Source organism: Olea europaea, unplaced genomic scaffold (assembly GCF_002742605.1).
Source record: "Olea europaea var. sylvestris unplaced genomic scaffold, O_europaea_v1 scaffold747, whole genome shotgun sequence".
Taxonomy (NCBI): Eukaryota; Viridiplantae; Streptophyta; class Magnoliopsida; order Lamiales; family Oleaceae; genus Olea; species Olea europaea.
Genome location: NW_019265877.1, coordinates 492,223 through 499,617, shown reverse-complemented (window position 1 = coordinate 499,617; position 7,395 = coordinate 492,223). Strand labels below are relative to the sequence as shown.

Genomic DNA, 7,395 nt, shown 5'->3' with positions numbered 1-7,395 from the left:
CCTAGTCGTTAAGTTCACCTTTAAGCTCAGTTAGTTACCATCAAATAACAATGGACCCTTCTTACACATATATTCTGAGTTCCAGTTACTTCCCCTCACAATAATTTCATCTTCCAACTAGAACATAGACTCAATAATATTTGGGCTCTTTACATCAATTGATGAACTAAAACCTAACCATAAGCCTAGCTATCTATTTGCCCAAATCAAGTTTTCTTTTCTTTTTTTTTCCCTTTTTTTTTTTTTTTTTTTTTTTTTTTTTTTTTTTTTTTTGGTGCACTTTTCCAAATCAAGTTTATTTCGCATTTTCCAGATCAAGTTTATTTCACAACAAATTTTACTTGTTATAGAAAAATCCTACAACCGAAAAAGTAAAATTTGCACTAACACACCTGTCATGTAACGTTCCTTTTACATTCTTCAACCATCAACAAGATTAAACCAAAATGCTAGACATGGGTTTCATGTTCATTAATTATATCCAATCGTGTCTCGTCCAGCATAAAAATGCTGAAAATGCAGTATATTATTGGTTTATCCCTTTATGAAATTAAGCCCTTAGCAGTTACCGAGAACAATTATACGCTGACAATATTCTACTGCATCAGTTATATTGAAAAAAACCCGCCCTGCTTCAATTTTGTCTACAAATTTTGCTGTTTTCAGCTTGGTAATCACCTGCCACCTTGGATTTGCCACTGCTAACTGCAAACCAGTAAAAAAGTAAATCTTATACCATTTTCATCGAATAAAAATTCTATTTTCTGAAGACTTCAGAGTAAGTAAAATATAGACTCACTTCTGTGCCTCTTGAAATCAGTTTCTTGTGCAGTTCTTCTAGGGAATGAATTCCAGAAGTGTCAATATTCATCACATCTGTCACAATCTAAGTAAAATATAAATTTTCTTCTGTGCCTCTTGAAATCAGTTTCTTGTGCAGTTCTTCTAGGGAATGAATTCCAGAAGTGTCAATATTCATCACATCTGTCACAATCATGTATGGTTTAGAATAAAAATAAAATGTTTGATATGCTGAACTGCATAGGATACGAATTGGACAACTGAAAAATTATGTGAAATTCCTCTATTTATCATATTCAACCTCTTGATATGAATGTAGCAAACAAGTCCAAAATCCATTGATCTGAATCATAAAATTTCAGAGGCCAACACAACTTACTGGACATATCGAGGACTAATATCCGAACTCCTCTTTTTGTAGTTTCTTTAGTATCATTTTCGTTGAAGACCCTCCTCAGGATTCTGTATCAGGATATGGAAATATGAGTTGCCTATCTTAAAAATTTAGAACCATTAAAATTTGATTTGAAATAATTTGACAAGAGCTCATTCGTTACTAGACCTTTCTCTGATGAAACTAGCATTTGCAAAACAAAGTGTTCCAGAACTAATACTGACAATTAAGATTCCTGGAATTTGAGTGGCCACAGGATATTGCAGGATGTTGCAGAATATATCTGTTCCAGGAAGTCTTCCGAGTACTTGCGTACTTCGTTTAATAGATTCTACTAATATTTTAGCAAATGAGATTGCCACCTGCAATAAATTTGAAAGACATAGTAAGCATAGTTAATTATCACATCCCGAAACTGCACATGATAAATTTGTCTGGTGCAGAAGCTAAATATTAAAAAAATCTGAAATTTCACTAAGAAAATTTAAGGATTAACAGCACACAGTTGAAAATGGTTTCTTAATTGAGCATATTTGAGCTGAAATTAAGTAGGACCCACACTCCAAAATTAACAGAACCAAGTGTATTCATGTTCTACTTTGTGAGATAAATAACATGATATATTTACTTGTAAAAAATCATAATATATTGAAAAATATATGCGTATTCAAAATCATTCCTTTGAAACTTCGATAAATGAGAATTTAGTTTATATTAGTAAACTTTGTCCACATAGAAAAACTAGTGGGAAAAAGTATGACTTATAAGACTCAAGTCAAAGAAAAAACTACCTTTTTTATTCGACTAAATTAAGCCCGTGTTTGATAGCCATTATTCGGAGAGAAAAAAAGAAGCAATGCTTTGAATAGTGAAGTTTTAGAGAACGTGTCATTAAAAAGTAGAAAAAATATTTTGGATTTACATGCAAAATATTTTATTACATGAATGTATTATTGAAAATGAGTACGTAGAAATGAGTTTTGAATTAAAGGCCATCAAAATGGGCTAAGTTTAGTGAAATTTCTCAAAAAAGATGCTTCTTCATATGAAGAGGGTGAAAGTGCTAGGAAGAAATTGGATGCGGTTAATGCATGGAACATCGATTTTTATGCAAAAATTATGTTTTCAACAAACTGAATAACACAAGTATTGTAATGCGAAATCTATAAAAGAACTGAAAAAATCTTTGGACGCAAAATATAAGATAGAAGATGTTGGCATAAAGAAATTTGTTATTATTTATTTTTGGATTATAAAATGGTTGAAAGCAATACTGTTATATTCCAAGTCAAGATTTTCAAGTTATTCTCCATGATATTCTTAGTACGTATTACTGAGGAATGATGAGTGAATATTAGAGGCACTTGTGACATATGTGCGAATTGTTGGATGTTCTTTAATTATAAAGCTATATATCATGAAGAGCAACACCATATGGGAAACTCTTCATATTTCAAAATTAAAGGATATTAAAGATAGTGCTTAAAATGACAAGTGATAAGGAGCTCAAATTGAATGATGTTCTTTATGGGCTGGAGATTCGTAAGAATTAAGTGTCAAGTTCACTAATAAGGAAGAACGAGTTCAAGTTAGTCTTTATATCAACAAATTTGTCCTTACTAAAAGGTAAATAATTTTGGAAATTGTTATCTTAATAAAGGGCTCTTTAAAGAAATAAGCCATTTGTACATTCTTTTGTTTACATTATGGTTGACACTCCATTGATTTTCAAATTGAAATGGGCGGGACAGTGTGTTTCATTTTAAAAATGTCCGCTCATGTTACGAAATATGACACAATGTCAAATGATGTCAAACAAAGTGTACATGTAGCATGATTACTCTTTAAAATGAATGTAAAGACAATTGTACCTCCCAAAATTAAATGATATTAAAGATAGTGCTTAAAATGACAAGTGATAAGGAGCTCAAATTGAATGATGTTCTTTATGGGCTGGAGATTCGTAAGAATTAAGTGTCAAGTTCACTAATAAGGAAGAACGAGTTCAAGTTAGTCTTTATATCAACAAATTTGTCCTTACTAAAAGGTAAATAATTTTGGAAATTGTTATCTTAATAAAGGGCTCTTTAAAGAAATAAGCCATTTGTACATTCTTTTGTTTACATTATGGTTGACACTCCATTGATTTTCAAATTGAAATGGGCGGGACAGTGTGTTTCATTTTAAAAATGTCCGCTCATGTTACGAAATATGACACAATGTCAGAAATGATGTCAAACGAAGTGTACATGTAGCATGATTACTCTTTAAAATGAATGTAAAGACAATTGTACCTCTAATTATGAATAAAATTAAATCATTCTCCTACTCGCGTAAGTCGTCTAATTACTGGCATGAAATATTTACATAGATTGATTCAATTGGATTTATTATCAAATTGTGATATAAATTATAATCATAGATGTGAAATATGTGTCGAAACCAAAATGGCTCAACTACCTTTTCATTATGTCGAAAGAAGTATTAAATCACTAGATTTAATTCTCATTGATATATGTAATCTAAAATTTATACAAACTAGATATGGTGAATAGTATTATTATTTTTATTGATGATTGCATTCGATATTGCAATGTTTAACTCAAAATCAAGACGAGACAATTGAAATGTTTAAATATTATAAATTAGAAGTTGAGAATCAATTTTCGACACATAGAATGATTCATCAAACAACCGACGCAAATTATTCTCAACCGAATGGCATTGGTGAATCCAAAAATCGAACATTGAAAGAAATGATTAATGTTACGTTAAAAGTTTAGAATTACACCTGAACTTGTGGGGAGAAGCTTTACTTTTTCTCAATTATATTATTAAAAAATTACCTCATAGAAAAATTAACAAGATATCTATGAATTATGAAAAATGTCATCATCCTTAAAAGGTATGGGGATATTTGGCAAAGCTAGTAGTTTCTAAATCTAACATGGTTAAGATATAACCAAAAAACATTGATTGCATATTAATTAGTTATGCGTATCATAGTAGTGCATACAGATTTATTGTACATAAATCAATAATTTTTGATGTACATGTTAATACAATCATTGAATTTAGGGATACTTCATTTTTCCAAAATGTTATGACATGCAAAGTGAATCAAGTTCACTATAGAGGCCTCTTGATACTATCACTAGTAATAATTGACGTGTTACAGATCAAAGATCTATAAATGGGGATAAATGTAGAGACAGTAAGAGATTTAGTAGGATGGCCTCCTTTGGGCTTGATTTTCTAATATATTATTACTTTTATCAATGATTGCATTCAATATTGCAATGTTTGTTTACTAAAATTCAAAGATAAGATAGTTGAAGTGTTTAAATATTATAACTAGAGAATAAATTTAACAAAAACGATTATGGCAATAAGAAATGATAGAGATGGTGATTATGATTCTCCATTTGAAAAATTATGTTCAACACATAGAATGATTCACCTAACAACCAACCCTTAGTCTTCTCAATCTAATGGCATTGATGAATTCAAAAATCGAACATTGAAAGAAATGATTAATGTTATGTTAATAAGTTTGGAATTACGTAGAAGCTTTGCTTTCCCTCAATTACATTCTCAACAAATCGTCTCATAGAAAAACTATCAAGATAGATGAAAGTGTCATAAAAATAACTACAAATACTTAAAGGGTATGGGGATATATGGCAAAGTTAGTAGTTTCTAAACCTAAAAAGGTGATATGACCATAAAATCATTGATTGTGTATTAATTAGTTATGCCTATCATAGTACATAAAGACTTATTGTACATAAATCAATAATATCCAATGTACATGTTAATACAATCATTGAATTCAAGTATACCGTATTTTTAGAAAATGTTATAACACGCAAAGAAAATCAAATTCAATGTAAAGGCCTCTTATACTATCACTAGTAATAATCAACATGATCTACAACTGATGATGAACCTAGATGCAGTAAGAGATTTAGAAGGACAGCCTCATTTGGGTATGATTTTCTAATATGTTTATTAGATAATAAACCTCAAAGTTCTACGGAGGATATGACTTCAATTGAATCTTCATATTGGAAAGAAACTATTAATAGTTAAATTGAATTCATACTACAAATCACACATGGAAATTAGTAGACCTTCCACTTGGTAATAAGCTACTAGGGTGTAAATGGATCTTTGAAAGAAAAATGAAGACCGGTGCATCAACTCACAAATATATTGCAAGACTTGTTTCTAGAGCCTAAAAGCAAAAAGATGAATTTGATTATTTCGATACATATTTACCTCTTACATGAATAACTTCAATTCAAATTCTAATAGCAATAGCTGCATAAAACGGTTTAGAAATAGATCAAATGGATGTAAAAATGGCAATACTGATGTGAATTGAATGAAGAAATTTATATGGAGTAATATGGAGGATTTGTTGCTTCATGACAAGAAAAGAAAGTACATCGACTTCTTAAATCGCTTTATGAGTTAAAGCAAGCTCCTAAAAATGGCATTCAAAATTTGACACAGTTGTTGTGTCAAATTGTTTCAAAATTAAAGATTGTGATAAATATATGTATGTTAAGATCATTCAAATTGGATATATCATGGTTTATTTATATGTGGATAACATACTAATTATAGGTAGCAATGATACCATAATTAAAACTATAAAAATCATATTAACGAGCAAGTTTGAAATAAAAGGATTAGGGTAATCATGCCCCTATTTGTACAGCTAGAGATATAGGAAGTTTGAGAATAGTCTTTAACGACCAATGGTTAACGATGAGATGTTATCATAGGAATTAAAACTTTTTAAAGTATTCGATGGTTTCATTTTATCTCAATCACATTATATTGTGAACTTTCACATTCATGATAAGTACACACTAGTTTTAGATATTTTCCATAATGCATTTCAGAACAAACACTTTCTAAGCATACTCTGATGGCACAACTGGTGGGGTGGGCTCAACAAAACAATATGATATTAGCCAATCATATTATGTACCATGTAATAGTCGTATGAAAAAAACAAAAAACAAAGAGAGAGAGACAGAGAGAGAGAAGAAGAAGAAGAAGAAGAAGAAGAAGAAGTGAGAGAACATAACTAAATTACGTACCGCAATAAGAAGTCCAATTTCCACGGAGCCGAACAAGACCCCAAAGAAGGCACCAAGGCAAACAACAAAATCAAGCTTGTCCGTCTTCCATAAATTATATGCTTCATTTAAATCAATCAATCCAGGAAGAGCAGACAATATGATTGATGCCAGAATGGCAAGTGGAGTGTAATACAAGAGCCTGGTGAATAACAGCAGGGACACGAGCACCGTTATAGCCATAACTATATTTGACACCACTGTTTCAGAGCCTGCACTAAAGTTTACTGCAGTCCTTGAGAATGAACCTGCATGTAATCAGTTCTTCAGAATTACTGAACAATTTTGTTAACTGCCGTTTATGATTTAAAGGAATGTCCTATGAAACAAGACTGTAGAGTTCAGTAGATTTTAATTCATTCAAACATTGACAATGACTCAGTTTAGAGTGTTGTTTCACTTTGGTCACCAAACTTTTATTTTCCAAATTAGCTACTGAAGTTTGAGTTTATGAGAATTAACAGAAATTCAAAATGTTTTTCCAAAGAATAAAAAATAAAAGAAAGAAAAAGAATAGGAAAATCTTAACTTATTTTGCCCAGCTAAACAAAAAAACATCATATATAATGGATGTTCATACCACTTCATATTTCATGGTAGCCGCATCATTATTTTTGTTAATTAATGAACTGATAGAGATCCATGGAATTGAACTGAAATAACATATATACGAAAGTATAGTAACTCGTTTGAAAAGAAAAAAGGGGCAATGCCAAACTGAAACAAATCTATAATTTAGGTGACTGGCAATAATTCTTTTAGCCCATAAAAGTTCATGTTCTTCTTACTCCTTAATACTTGTTATTAATTCGACCTTATCAAGCAAGCCATAATTGGTTATCATGAACTTAAATTGGCCTACCAGTTGCAGCATAGCAGGAAGTAAGAGATCCCACAATGTTCATGAAACCCATGGCTACCATTTCTTTGTTCCCGTCCAGGTGGTAGCCTTTAATGGAAGCGAAAGATCGCCCAACTGCAATGGCTTCCTGAGGTAATCAACATTGTTAGTACTTTCTTCCAAATCCCCCCCCCCCCCCCGGTTCT

At 31.0% G+C, this 7,395-nt stretch overlaps 1 pseudogene; it reads right to left on the bottom strand.

The window, feature by feature from the left end:
• Nucleotides 1-369: 369 nt before the first annotated feature.
• Nucleotides 370-7,395, bottom strand: part of LOC111391076 — a 10,039-nt pseudogene continuing 3,013 nt past the window's right edge.